This window comes from Sceloporus occidentalis, unplaced genomic scaffold (genome assembly GCF_023333645.1).
Source record: "Sceloporus occidentalis isolate IW3139 unplaced genomic scaffold, rSceOcc1.0.p SCAF_3, whole genome shotgun sequence".
Lineage (NCBI taxonomy): Eukaryota > Metazoa > Chordata > Lepidosauria > Squamata > Phrynosomatidae > Sceloporus > Sceloporus occidentalis.
The window spans coordinates 83,706,390-83,722,512 of NW_028316983.1; the positions used below are offsets into that span (position 1 = coordinate 83,706,390).

Here is a 16,123-nt window from a genome sequence, read left to right on the forward strand (position 1 = left end):
GACAGTTTTGAAAACTAGATTTTACTTGGGATGAATGGATTTTTTATCTTCTGTTTCTTTATTGTTCCATAGGGTTTCTCTGCTCTATCTTTCACTCCCTCTGAATTCTGATTCACCTAAGAGCCTCTTCAATATTAATTCCATAACTGGAGCATACACACTATGCTGCAGCTTTCAGTCCCTTCAGTTAATTTGTATCATTTTGTTCCACTCTATCACTAATGCACATATCTGCACTGAAATGAGTTAAAAGATTCAGGGGTAGCCGTATTAGCCATTTAGCAAATCCAATCAAAAATCCACCAGTGATAACTTTATTGGCCAACCAAAATGCACAATAAAAATGTTGCAAGTTTTTGAAGCTTTACTGGCTTCTTCATCAGGCAAGGTGTGACAAACCAAACAGTAGAAAAAAATTGAAGATGTTAGTCATAGTTCTGCATTTTTCTGTTTCTCTTCTTAGTTAAGATGGTATGGAGGGACATATCTTGCAGACTAGCACCTCCTCCTTCTGACCATGTGGCAACTGGAAAATTTTCAAAGAACAGGAAATTTAACATCCATTTGCATCACAACAAAGACAGTTCATTTGCAATCCAATACAGCATGTTTCCATGCTTGTGAAGCCACAGGCCCCTTTGTTAAACAGAGGAAACTGGATTTCTCAAGAAGCCTCCATGCTTTTGCATCAGGAAAAGTTTTCTCCTCTTTGCTCAAGTACAGGGGAAAACAAAAGGGCAGCTGAAATATTTAGGTCACTGTTGGTAGTCATTAGTCCTTTGTTCCTTTTTCTCTCTTGGTGTTCAGGGCCTCCAAGGATGTTCAGTATTTAGCTGTGGGTCTAGATCTGGTAGATCAATCCTCCTTATGACAGTCAAAGAGCCATATGCATGTGACAATTTTTGCTAAAAGTATTAACTGGAGAAGAAATAGAAATGGTTCATGGCTTCATCAATTTGGGACTATGGACATCCCAGAAAGTAGCTTCCTATTCCTATTGAGCAGGGTAGTGCAAATGTTGTCTTCGTGTCTGTCATCTGATCACCCAAACACATCTTTTTTTTCTTTTCAGTTATCTTAACCTTATCTTTTGTCACTACTTTATCTCACTCTCTACCTCTATGTTGCATTCTCTTAGGGATGGATGGAAGAAAATATTCAGAAAATGGTAAAAAAAATGTTTTAAAGGTTGGGAAACTCTGACAAGAAGAATCCTGAACTGACAGGAACATATGCTGCACAAAATTCTCATGTGGTTATTTTGCATACAAAAACAATATTTTCTGTACAGGAAACAGTATTTTGTGCATGGAACATAATAGTTCAATGCAGAAATAGTAATTTCTGCATAGAAAATGCAATTTTCTGTACATAAAATGCTGTAATTATGGATTTATTCTGCATAAAATTTGCACATCGTTGATTTTCATAGAGAACAGCATTTTTCTCTGCAAGAATTAATATTTCTGCATTGAAATATTATTTCCTATGCACAAAATGTGGTTTTCTGTGTAGAAAATGCTATTTTCTGGACAACACAGCCACATGTGAATTTTGCATGGAATATGTCCTGAATTGCGACTAGTCTTCAAAAACTGCATGGTTTTCAAAGACATTCTTGTACCAGGAAGAAAACTACTGAAATTATTCTTTGTTACCTTTGAGAAGAAATTTAGTGAAGTGTTACATCTCTACATTCTCTCATTCTCCCTCTTCTCTTGTCTTCTCTTGTCTCTCTCAGAACCCCGGATTCTCATCGCAGTAGTGGCCATGGTAGCTAGAAGATTCTGGAACTTGTAGTCTAAAACAGTAGGTTCTGCTATAGGGCTAAGCATACCTTTGTGCAACAAATCTGTGTCTGAATCATTACCCAGAAAGGAAAATCAGAGTCGGAAGTGTGTTGTAAATTAGTGTGGGACAGTCTCTTCAGTGCTGACACATTTTGCAAAGTGGTTATCTCTCTACCAATAATGTAATATACACTTTCAAATCAAATTTGCTGGCTTCATTCCAACAAGATTCATATTCAGCAGGCAATTCAGAACGTCTGACTTTTATTTCCACACCTGGTAACATTCAAGAAAAAAAAAACAATAAAATGTTATAGCTAAGCAACAATTTCAGTGTATACCTGAACAATGGAATTTCTAGCAGAGATTACTAGTGAGCCTATGTTTGTGATTGCAGCCAGCTCAATACCAAAATGCAGGCAGTAGAGAGGGCCAATGGACTGGGACTTTACCATTTGAGGTTTCTCCCTCCAACAAAGGTAAAACATTTTTATTAAAAATGTGCACTACATTTGACATGTTTTACCAAAACAGCACCCAGAAAAGTTTCCTGATGCAAAAACATGGAGGCCTTCCTTAGAAATTCAGTGAGCTTTACATAACAAAGGAGCTTGTGGCTTCACAAAAGACTAAGGAGAGTTCAATCTCAAGAGTAGCATGTCCTCTTGTTTTGCTAATGAAACTTAATTCCCCCCCAGAGTACCCACATGACCAGCAGGAAGAGGGGCTGGCCTGCATGAACATCTCCAACAAAACCTAAACTATATTTTAGTTGGCCAATAAAGGTATTTTGTGGATTTTGCAGGCAGTATGTATTTGGACTGTATCTGTATCTGTAGCCCATGCTGTTTGTAACCAAGGCATGGGACAGACCGGCCAAAAAAGGTGGCCTGCTGGTGCCTGTTCTTCCTCCGCAGGGAAGCCTCAGCCGCCAAACCATGCAGCTTCCCTGTGGAGGAAAAAGAACCCGCAAAAAGCTTATGTAAGTGCTGCACAGTGCTGTGCGGATGCCACATGGCACTTACATAACAATGGCAATGCCCATGTATACAGAGCACCGCCATTGTTACACCCTCATCACGTGCTAGGGTTGCGGGGCTTGTGGGCACTCCACCCCCAGGCAACCCTAGCACATGACGAGGGCATCACATACGGCCCATGTGTACCGAGTCCAAGATTGCTGGACACCAGAACAAATGTGTGCATTGGCCACAAGATATCTCATCTTTATAGAATGGTGGACAAGTACAGTTACGTGCTTGAAAATTTCTGGTGTGCAAACGAAACATGATGCAGAAAATTTGTTTCATAAATGTTTTCATGGGAACTTCTACAGATCAGTAAGCTGCCCGTTCATCCCCCCATAAAGCAAATTTCCTGGTTAAACATCCACTATAAACTTCTGTTTGTCTCCTGGGAGCACACAGGGTACCCATAAAATTAGAGGTAGGTTGGTCAGAGTTGCATTAAGAGAACATCTCAAATTACTTCAGTTCAAGTTGTCAGAGTCTTCAGCCCTTTTCTTCATATTTGCATGGCTAGGTTCATAATATACAACACTACAAATGCTAAGCAACTCCCTATATGCCCAATGGACCAGAAGAGTATACCTCTCTTTTTAAAAGTTCCAGTGATATTACATACCACAAAGAGAAAACTATAGCCAACTGGAAATGTTCTTTAACAACAAGAGGCTCACAGAACAAGGCCTGCAGTGAATTACACATTAACACTGGTATTGGAAACCACCTGATACTTTCTAGTTTGTCAAGAAAAAAAAAGGTCCATACAAAACAGTTCTCAATAATTATAGGATAATTTCACATATTTATGAAACCTCCAAATTTCTCTTTCATTCCAATTTTTCATACTTCACTCCACAGTCCAGGCCAGCTTCTGATTTCTGTATATTTCACTTCCAGCATTTCTAATCAGCTACAAATGCAATGGATTATTCAAAGACATGAAGACACAACCTGCCACTGACTGGAATCCAAATAAAGTCCAGTCTATGAGTAAATACAACAATAGTATCAATGTTGGCACAGCACTTCATATGTACACCTAGACCCATGTTTCTCATTCTGAGAACTTGTTCAAGTTCCTCTCCTCCTGTCTCTTCATCATTCTCTCCTAATGACTTTGCTAATTATTTCATCTCTAAGATTTCCACTATTCGCTCTGAGATAGTCCCCTCCCCTGATTCTTCTTCTGCTCTTAATCTTTTATCGTCCTCACCTAACAAATTTTCTGTGTTTCCTCCTGCCTCTTTGGATGAACTCTCTACACTTCTGAACTCTTCCAAACCTGCAACCTGTTCTCTTGATCCAACTCCTACTCGTCTTCTAATCTCTATAGCTCCCTCCTTTCTGCCCTCGCTTCTCCATATCTTCAATCTCTCTCTCTCTTTCTACAGGCTCCTTCCCGTCGGACTTCAAACATGCTCTCATTTCCCCAATTCTAAAAAAACCTTCTCTCGACCCCTCCTCCTTGTCTAGCTATCGTCCGATTTCTCTTCTTCCCTTTCTTTCTAAGGTTTTGGAACGGGTTGTTTATTCTCGCTGTCTTGAGTTTCTTGAAGCCAACTCCATCCTCGATCCCTTTCAGTCTGGTTTCCGCCCAAGGCATTCTACTGAGACAGCTCTCACTAAGATTTTGAATGACCTTTTACAGGCCAAGGCTAATGGCCTTTACTCTGTTCTCATCCTTCTCGATTTGTCTGCAGCCTTTGACACCGCTGATCACTTTCTCCTAAATGACATACTCTCTGACCTTGGGTTCTCAGACTCTGTTCTTGACTGGTTTAGATCTTACTTGTCTGGCAGATCTTTTGCAGTAGTTGCAGGGGGCCAGACTTCTTCTCCTGTTCCCTTATCTGTTGGAGTTCCCCAGGGCTCTGTTCTGGGTCCCCTTCTGTTTTCTCTCTACACACTGTCCTTAGGAAAACTCATTAGCGCTCTTGGCTTTTCCTACCATCTGTATGCCGATGACTCCCAGCAGTATCTTTCCACCCCTGACCTTTCTCCAAGGCTTGAACAGCAAGTTTCATCTTGCCTCATAGCTGTCTCACAGTGGATGCGCCATCGGCGTTTGAAGCTCAACATGTCCAAGACTGAGCTTCTTGTCTTTCCTCCTAAGCCCACCCTTCAACACTCCCTTTCTGTCTCTGTGGACAACATTTCTATTCAACCTGTCCAGCAAGCCCGCAGTCTTGGTTTTATCTTTGACTCTTCTCTGTCGTGTATCCCTCAGATCCAGACCACAGGCAAGGCTTGTAGATTCTTTTTGTACAATATTGCCAAAATCCGACCATATCTCTCTGCCTCTACTGCCAAGATCCTGGTCCATGCCCTAGTGGTCTCATGACTTGATTACTGTAACATCCTCCTGGCTGGGCTTCCTCTTTCTCATCTCCGTCCTTTAATCTCTGTCCAGCATTCAGCTGCACGCATTATCACTTCCACCCACCGCACTGACCACATCTCTCCTGTGTTGGCATCCCTTCACTGGCTCCCCCTCCCTTTCCACATTCAGTATAAGCTCCTGCTGTCAACATTTAAAGCACTCCATGGACTGGCCCCTCCTTACTTATCAGACCTTCTTTCTCCTCACCTTCCCACCAGGGCCCTCCGTTCTGGTAGTCAAGGTCTGCTGTCCCAGCCCAGGATTTCCTCTGCCCCATCCCGGATTCACCCCTTTTCACTTGCTGCCCCTCACTCCTGGAACCTTCTTCCCCCACAAGCAAGAGCCATCACTTCTTTAACCAGCTTCAAAACGGAGTTGAAAACCATCCTGTTCAGAGAAGCCTTCCCAGGCATTGCATAATTGTTGCTTACTATTTGATGTTCTTTTGGTGCCTGTTTATCAAACCATTTCCTGTATTGCTATGTACTGTATATGCATTATCCTACTTGAGAGTATGTATTTTCCCTGGAAGATTAACCATCCATTATGAAGCCAAGCCCTCCCTCCAGTCCATCTGCCTTGGTCCAGGCCTCGGAGGTAGAGAGGAACTGCTGGACCTCTTACCCTTTCCCTCCACCACTCCCTTCTCCTTCTGTGGGCAGGGATCCATCTAGCTAAAAAGATTGCATGTACAGCGCTGTGTAAATTTACAGCGCTTCATAAATAAAGGTTAATAATAATAATAATTTCCTTTAAACTGTTTTTAAAGTATAGATGGTTTTGAGAAAATGCAATATTTGTTTCTAACTTTTTTTATTTTATTTTTTATTTTTTTACCTGTACAGTCAGCCCTTTTTATACACTGATTTTTTTTATACATGGATTCAAGCATACATGGTTTGAAAATATTCCCAAAAAGTATAAATTTCAAATATCAAACCTTGATTTTCCATTTTTATAAGGGACACCATTTTGCTATGTCATTACATTTAATGGGACTTGAGCATCCACGGATTGTGTTATACCTGGGGGATCTTGGAACCAAACCCCAGTATATAACAAGGGTCCACTGTATTCTGTTTAATGTGTTTTGAGCTTCCTTGAGCCCCAAATTGGAAGAAACACAAGATATTGATTATATAAATGAAATAAAAAATTCTACACAGAGAATCCAGTACTATAGTCATTTCCAATACAGTAATAATCTTGCTAAACCAAGAACATGGAAATCTGCTGCCTGCACAAGGTTTAGAAACTGACATAGTGATCTTCACTATATAATTATTCTTTCTTCCTTTTCTCACACAATTTAATGTGACATTTAAGGCAGCTGCTGTTCCATCATTATGCAGCCGTATGTGAACGTGTGCTTGTGTTTGCCCATGCATCTTTGCTACTATAGCAATATAAGATTTCTACCAGCATTTTTGCAACAGTACTACAGAAACAGTACAGTGCAGACTACTGTAGTACAAGAGTATTACAGAAACAGTATGTACTTATAGTTAAATCTACCACATGTAAACAGCAAGATAAAAATCAGCCTATTTCTTATTTCTAAAGACCCACAGGATCATGTGCTTATTCACTCAAGGCCATTCTCTTGATTCCAGTTCTCACTTTCTCAGTCCCTCCTAGGCAAAGCAATCTCATTAAAGTAATTTTTGTGCCATCCAAAAAAGCCTACACAACTTCTTTATTCTACTCCAGTTTCCTCTCTGCCACTCTCCCACATTTATATTAACTCTCCATTTCTCCTTTGGGCAATACTGCTTTTTCTCCTGTCCACAGATGGCTCTTAAATATAGTGCAACATTAAAAAAAAATCTTGTACAAGCAAATAACAATCTTTCCCATAAGAAATTTAGCTTCTGCTGTTCCCAGACAACAAAATGACAGGCCACTAGCCTATTCCAGTGGTTTCTTGGTGCTTTGATTTCTTTTCTCATTGAAATATATAACATTTATCAAACTGAGCTGCCATAATTATTCATCACAGTTGGTCTCCTCAATTTGGATTTGGCTTCCTAATTGTCCCATTACCTTCTTGATGTGTGTAAAAGCTTAGATATACATTCTTCAAGTGAATTTCATTTTGAAACTTTTTGGCATAATATTTCGGTTTATTTGCAGACATAAAAGTGTTCTGCAAAAATCTTTATGATTTGTGATTTCAGATATCTATAATTTTTGATGTTATCTGTGTGATTATGTGACCACCCTGAGCACTTATGATTAAAAATGGGTTATAAATAAAAATAACAACAACAACAATGGAAAAACAGTAATGTTTCTTCTGGAAAACAATGTAACAATCAGAATGCCATTATAGTCTTTTGTGTAACATCTACCTGTCACTCCTAAAATGTTCTTTGTGTGGTGTCATTTTGGGAATTTGGAACGATTTTTGTATTTTATATTTTATATGTATTTCTTTTAAATATTTTAAAAGTAACTCAACAACAGCAAATTACTATGCATCAATAGTTATATTGATATAACCTGTTTACATTGCCTCTATAGTCCCTTTATGCAAAACATGTTCTGGGGACTTGATGGAAGGGGGTAGTCATTGAATGCATACTATATAGAAATGACTTTTTTTCAAAATTTGACACTGGGACATGTATTTCCAAGTCAAACAAAGCTCCTTCCAACTAGATCCTCTACAAAATAAGTAAATCATCATCATCATCATCATCATCATCATCATCATCATCATCATCATCATCATCTCACATCTGCTTTGGAGAATGCTATATGAGAGGGGTATAGGTTTGGTCAGGATTTCAGTACCATATGCCAGCTGCATTCTCCTTAGCTATTAAACCAGTTGCTTCATCAGGAGAGAATTAGATTACTTTGGCAAGTTATGCATCATTGCGAGCTGAGAATTACTTCTGGAAAAGATTCCCTGAACAGAAAATCTAACATGTCAATCAGCCCTTGGTTATCATCATTAGCAATCTAAAAGGAGAATATACCTTAGTGTAGAGAAAGTGTAAAAGTGTGACATACTTCCCAATATGATCTCTCTTTCTTTTGATCCCAGCTATGCAACAAGTATGCATCAGACATGGTGTGCAGAGTAATGTCTTTCAGAACACCCATGTTGCCCAGAAGCTATGTCTTCTAGTCTGAAGCAGTTTTGAGAAAGCCAGAGTGATTCCACCATGTATGCACAGTGGGAAACAAAAGAAAGAGCTTGTCACAGTCCCTGAACTTACAGAAGCACACATGCTACTGCCTTGTCTTTGATCTCAGGGGAGCTGAACATCTCACCAAGGGAGGTAAGTGCATTATCTCAGCAATATTCTACAGCATCTCAGAGATAATCAGGTGCCAATTAAAGGTGGCACAGCATGAAACAGATCAGGAATTAGTCACACTTCAGAGGCACAACTGAAGTCCTCAGAATCACAATGTTTGATAGTCATTATATCACTGTAGTAAACCGTTTTGTTGAAAGCAAGTAAAATAGTGTCACCATTATTGTTGGTTGTAAAATATCATATTGTAAAAATGAATGCATCCCAATGGTCCATACTGGTCATATACACTGACAGCATTTTAAGTATTCTCATGAATTCATTTACAATACCTCTGAAAACGTAATTTATTTCAATCACTACAATCTTAAGAAAACTACACTATAAATGTCCCATCAATTCAGAAGATAGCACATTAATGTATGTAATATTCTGTTGCTCTTGGCATTAGGTCCTCATTGCTCATGCACTTGACTACTAAGAAGTCTTCATGAAATGTGATGATATCCTTCCTTTCTCTCCATTGTATCCAAAGGCAACAATTCAGGACCAGGAAGCAGAGCAAATAGCTCACATAAGAATTTGGTTCACAATTCTTCCTTGCCCCCAAGTCAAAACTTCATCACCTAAAAGACAACCTAAAGTGAAATGGCTTAGATGAAATTGATGCACTCTTCCTTCATATTTGCATCCAATGAACATGGTACAGACCAGCTGTTATAATTCCATTGCTGAGTTTGCTAGTCTGTAGCTAGTTCATCATGTAAAATTTGCATCAACAGAAACACTATCAAAATTTATTCCTAAGAATGCAAATAAATGAGCAACAGAAATAATAATTAAAAATGATGTTGGAAGCAGACATCCTTGTGGATTTTTCAGGATAGATCTATTAAAATAGTATTATATTCTTGCCCAGATCTGTGCATATCATCAAATTTATGTGGATTTGATAACTAATTCAAATCTGTGTGCCCCTCCATAGACCTAAAGATAAATCTAAAATTGTTATGTGGAAGCAATTACATTAGCAGATGTCAGCAACAAAGAAACACTGCCTTCTATATGTTGTTCTGGTATCATCCTAATCAAAAATTATGGACAAACATTAATAGCTTTCTTTCTACACTAGAGTTTCATGTTGCAAAGCAACTGGCATGCATAACTTTATAAAAGAAATAGCAAGCTCATGGAGACCAGCATAGAAGATTAAGTCCAAGATGAATAATCCCAATTCATTTCCCCAGAAACTTTGGTTCAATGTGAACCAACCTTTAAAAAGAGCCCTAAAGTTTTGGTGGCATTTTTGAAGTATAAGTTATTATTGTTTTATCCCAGGGAAGTCTCTTGTTTTCTCAAAACTTCAGAAAAAAGTTTCATATAGAGTGTTATATAACATGCGACACAGATGATAAATAATTGACTAGACTTTCTGACTCAAATGTGGCATATTTGGAACACTCTAAAGGTTAGAGGGGGTTCTTTTAAAGACAGCACTGCAGGCATATGCAGAAATAAAATCATATCTATCATATGACACTATATTATACAACTATATAGCTCACCTAGGTTATCTATCTGTCTGTCTGTCTATCTATCTATCTATCTATCTATCTATCTATCTATCTATCTATCTATGAAAACCAATTTCCAAATCGAAAATAAAGACTATATATAGTATGAGCGTAACTTATTAAAGGGCTGACTGGAGAGTGATCCATTTCAAAGCTTCACTGAAGTTTGGCTGTTAAGGATTAAAATCTAATTAGACACACAGATTTTCCTTGACCTCTAAAAATATCACAGAGACACTGGTGCATTTCCAATTAAATATAGCTATCTTGCTAAATTTCTTTTAAAAAAGTCTTAATATTTGTATATTTTATCTTCCCTGGTGTTATTTTTTTTTTAAAATTGCATACTACTTGGAGGGTTAGAGCTATTTTATGGGTGGAAATCCTGCTTGAAGTCTTTGTTCTACACATGCCACTTTGTGAAATACAAATACGAGTAGTTCCAATAAAGCAAGATATGGATAAAGCATAGATCCTGAAGTAACTGTTTAATTCATTCATTCTTCCAGCTGTTCTTTATATACTTTATCTCCTTACACACTAATCTGCCTACTGTGCCCCAAGGGATTCATCACTTCATCAATCACTTTATTGGCATATTATCCATCATTTTATTGTGCTGATTCTATTCAGTTCATTGTCACTGTATATTCAGCATTATTTGTACCTGTTAGCATTATTGAGTTGTGACATGAGGATATGTTCATCATGTACTATTTTCTCATCTAGTATAAACTATATTGGTTAGAGATGCCGAACACATTATTGCAACAGTAAAGCAAGGCCAGTATAAAGGGTTACTTCATGCAGAGTGAATTGTATTACATTTACAGTGCAATCCCACAAATATGTTCTCAGAAGTAATCTCCATTGAGCTCAGTGGGACATATGTGGGAATAGCTATAATCCTGTGAAAATTTACTTGGATGAAAGACACTTTAAACACTAGGGATGTAATTCTTCATTAGGTTTCTTTTTGAAGGAAGCGACAAATAATTTTCATAATAATATTCCTGCTGTGAAAAAGTCTTCAAAAGTCATACAGTTTTTGAAGCCTATTTGCAACTGAGGATTTACTCTGCACAAAATGTTGATGTAATTGTTTTGTGCAGAAAACAATCTTTTCTGGACAGAGAATAATATTTTTACACAGAAATATTATGTTCTGCGTGGTTGTTTTCTGTGCAGAAAAGGTTGTTTGCTTTGCCAATCAACCATGTGGAAAATTTGAGCAGAATAAGTCTCCCACTTACACTTGATAATTTTTCCCAAAATAAGTCCTCAATTTTCTGCCCAGGAAACAGTTTCTTCTGCATAGAAATATTGCCTTCTTCACAGAAAATGCTATTTTCAATGCAGAAAAGTATGTTTCATAGCAAAAAGAACCACATGTGAATGTTGCACAGAAACAGTCCTGAACTGTGAAGGTTCTTGTTAGTTCAGGATTTTCTTAACAGAGTTTCTCAACATGTAAAAAACATGTTTTTCAGCCATGTTCTGAATATTTTTAAATATTCTCTCCATTCCTATTAAACACAATGTAACATTCTGAGTAAATATATATAGCATGACATGGAGTGCATGTTCTCAGGGTAATTTCTGTGGCCCCTAGGCTGTTTTCCTCGACTGTTTCCAGCCAAAAAATGTAATTATTGTTCCTGGAAGCCTCCAAGAGTAGCAGTTTACTGTCAGGGCAATGGTCGGGGGAAAACTGTTCCTTGCTGTGCCCCTCCCAAAAGGATTTGGACAAAATGCAACAAAAAAAGGCAAAAAAATATCAACTGACAATGGCCTTTGCCCACATCTAGCTCAAAGGATTAAATAGCACATTATTTCCATATAATTCCTCCCCCCCCCCCCGAAACATGGATGTAGTGTCCAGTAAACTGTACAATGAACATATCTGTCTATGTGGTTGCATGGATTCATCAGGTACATGGGATTTATACAAATTCTTGTAAAATGGGAGAGTGATACTCACAATATTCCTTACAGGGTCAGTCATGAAGTTTTGACACCTATTTAAGCTCACATTCTTTAGACTGAGAATGATATATAAATATCTCTTCCCATTAAACTCCATGCACATGCAGGCAAGAGGCAAAGGAATGTGCACTTCAATCCCACCAGATCTAGTGACATCCTTCTCATAATTATATAGGCCTGAAAGTAACAGGTCAAATAAAGTGACTTCTGGATGCTTTGAGGGCATGACATTTACATAATGCTCACTGCCAAAGTGGCCAGAAGCCACGCCAAGGCTGTGCTCTGGTCCAAAGGAACAGATTAAAATGTAGTCAATTAAAAGTGACTCCTGGCTGGCGTGGTGTGGCTTGGGACCTGTGGTGGTAGCCCACTTTGGGGGTGGCCCATGCAGTTGCTGCAGTCCTGGCCCAATCATGACCAGAGCAACCAGAAGCCACTCTTTATCAGCCATCTGCTTCACCTCATAGAAAGCCTGCAGTGGAAATGTGGTTACAAAGCTCTACACAATTCAGAATTCTGATAAGGCAAGCATAACCGAGGAGATATGAAACACAGCTCATTTATTCTGTGCCATTCTGCATTTTTTTTTTAAAAAAGAAAGTACATGTTATTAAAATTCTGTGTCTGGAAAATTATCTCTATTCTTCTGAAATAAACCATGGAAAGCATCAGCTTACCTGGAACTAGAAGCTGTGCATTTAAAAAAAACTTTTAGAAATGTTTTATTATATCTCAAATATCTGTCCTTTCATCTAATAGACTCCAAGTGACTAAACCATGAATACTATCACAATACGCTAATATATACTACCCTCCAATAATATTAAAAATAACACAGCAGCAAATACAGAAAACGAATGTCCATGGACAGCATAAGCATCTCTATAGGAACTGCATTTCTAAACAGTGGTGCCACCACCATGAAGTCCTCCCCTTTGCTGTTAACGCGGCACATTTCCATAAAGAAGTATATTTCTGCCACATCAGAAACTTGCCAAAAACAGGCCAACTGACAAAGAAGCAGAGTGTCAGTTCCAGATGTCTCATGTCATGAGCCCCAGTGAAACACGGATTAAAGACACATCCCAACTTTCAAGTTAATAAAATATTAGGACATCAGAACCCAGTACATACAAATGCTGATGATCTGAACATGGCACAGCACTCTTAAATGGAACAATACTTTGTGACAACAGAGTACTATTAACAAAAGCTTATACCATAATAAATGTGTTAGTCTTTAAAGTTATACAGCATTCGTTGTTGTTTTTAACCACAGCAGAACAACAGAACTATCCCTCTGGAGATTGCTACTGATAATAACAGCTTTATGATAGTTGTTTCAGGTGACTAAGCTATCATTGGGTGAAAAATAAACCTCTGGATAAATAGATACACTTCTTTTTGCCCTAACTGAGTGGACAAATCATGCTAAATCATGCTAGTTGAAAGCATTCAGGAAGCCTTTACTATCTGACAGAACTGTTAGTATAAAATATTGTTTCTCTCTACCCAGGTTGCTGACTGATAATAGAGGTCATGCATTATAGTTAAAATAATGCTTTTACAACCAATGACATTTTTGTAAAAAAAAAAAAAAAAACATTACCTCAGTACTTCAGGAAAAGCAAACCTTTTTCCAGTCATTAAGCCTAGATCCACCTTGCAGTCACCAAGTCCTGGTCACTGTTTAAAAGAAATGAAAACACCAATCAGAAAGCTGAATTTGCACATGTCTCTTACATTAGTTTGGTTGGGTGGGCTTTATGAAACTGTTTTCAGAGGAATAAAGAAAATCATTGGAAAAGCTCACCAGGTTAAGGACAATTCACATGATCATTTCGAAATTATAGATATCAAGGAATCATTTTATCGATTGAAAATAAAATAACCTCCATGTGTCATGGTGCCCATATGATTGGTATTTGTGATGCTGATCTGTAACAATTCACACAATCAAACTTGGACTGGTACAGTTAACACATGAGGAAAAAAATATTGATTTTCTGCTACACTGTTATTCACACACACACACACACACACACACACACTGTTATTCACACACACACACACACACACACACACACACTGTGTGTGTGTGTGTGTGTGTGTGTGTGTATGGCCTGCTACACTGGCTTGTTTAAAATTAATTTGAAGTAAGATTCAGGAACCTGTGCCCCTCTAACACTGGCTAGGGCTGATGAAAATTGGAGGCTATAACCATCTGGGAGGCAATAAGTTTCCCAACAATGATTTAAATTATATGTGATTTCAGGAACCATATAACTCCCTTGAATTGTACCACTGGCTGCTGATCTATTTACAGGCACAATTCAAAGCCCTAGTTATGACTTATAAAGCCATGCACAGCTTAAGTCCAACCCATCTCACAGAGTATATTTCCATATATAACGCTGCTTGGGTCCTGAAATCTTTACAAGAGGCCCTTCTCCCTGGACCTTATTCCATGGTGTTTTAATTCGGCTTGTCTCTATCCAGATTTATTCTTAATTCAGGTGGCATCTTGATTTTAACAGACAGTTTTGCCACCAAATTTCTCACCCAAATACATCCTGGGTTCATTCCTGCTTCCAGAGCCACTCTTCCCAGTTCTTTTTGAGTCCGGGAGTTTTCCAAGTTGAGAAAATGTCTGGTGGAGCACTCCTGGAAGCGGGGATTTACCCGGTCTGTTTTTGAGCAGCAAATTAGTTGGCAAAAATAATCTGATAATATCAAGGTGCTGCCCAAATTAAGGTTTAAACCGGATAGAGGTAAACTGAATTAAAATACCATGGATTAAGCTCCTCAGTCTCACCACTTCCACAGGGACTACTTTTGGGAATGTGAAATAGGGCATTTTCAGTGTCTGCTCCTAGGTTCTGGAACTCCTTTCCTAATTAGACTAAAATGCTCCCCTCCTTCCATCAACTGGTGAAGACTTTCAAAAATCCAACAGGCTTTTGAGAAGTCTTGGTTCCTAAAGAATAGGTCAAGAGTTCACTTGGGTACTTGCATCTTTGTAAATGCAGAAAATAGATTTTTACAGTTTCACAATGCCTGTGTTCAGCAAGAGGCTGCTGTTACATTCCTGTGTAGCAGAGCCAGCAAAGTAACCATTATGGATTGGGATACACACACAATGGAACCTGTGCATAACAAGACTTGGTACACAACAGAACTAGTGCACATTGGGACCCCATGCACAAAGGGACCTGATGCACAACAGGAAAGATGAAAAATGGGACCTGATGCTCAATGAGACCAATGCACAATAGGAGTGATGGGCACAATGGGACCAATGAGAATCAGGATAGCAGCGCAAATGTAAAACGGCAGAGCCCAGTGAGCACCGAGACACTCTTGCTAGTGAATTCTTTGCATTCACTAACAAGATTCCTTAGAACCTTTGCTACATAGCTAACTATGCAGAGAATTCCAGTCATAGATTTGAGAGAATGTTGTACTGTTTTAATTGTATTGTACAGCTCCACTGGCTGTTTGGCTGCTTCCAGGCTAAATTCAACGTTCCTATTATAAAACCTTATACAGCTTAGGTCCTTCCTATCTGAGGTGGCTGCCACACTACAGAATTAATGCAGTTTGAAATTACTTTAACTGTCATGGTTCCATCCTACAGAATCCTAGTAATTATAGTTTGTTGTGTCTCCACAAATCCCAGAATTCCACAGCATGGTAGTTAAAGTAGTGTCAAGCTGCATTAATTCTGTAGTGTAGGTGCAGCCCTAGAGAGTGTGTTTCCATAGAAGACCCTGCCTGGGTGCTAAAATCATTTTGAGAGGACCTCTTTCACATGTCCAACTGGTGGAAAAATGAGAAAGGGACTTAGACTCTAGAACTCTCTTCCAAAGGAAGCTAAAACAGGCCCTTGCAGTCCTTCCATCATTAGGCAAAGACTTAAAAACAAAACAAAAACAACAGGCATTTGAGAACTGTAGGTTTCAAAGAAGGGATTGTGAAAGGGAAGGCTGTATAGTTTTTATTGTATCCCCCCCCCCAACTGCTCTTTATTATTTTAACTATTAAATTTCAAATTGATTTTAATTGTGCTAGTTTAATTCCTTTTCAATGTTAGTCTTAA

The 16,123-nt window shown here is 38.5% G+C and overlaps 1 protein-coding gene across 9 annotated transcripts in view; it reads right to left on the minus strand.

The window, feature by feature from the left end:
* The window catches only part of DAB1 (DAB adaptor protein 1), an 831,182-nt gene that overhangs the window by 398,339 nt on the left and 416,720 nt on the right, over positions 1-16,123 (minus strand). For all 9 annotated transcript variants that reach the window (XM_089515261.1, XM_089515260.1, XM_089515257.1 and 6 more), the window contains one exon: positions 13,634-13,710. The gene's annotated coding sequence lies outside the window, so the exon portion shown is untranslated. The remainder of the gene's footprint in view (positions 1-13,633; positions 13,711-16,123) is intronic.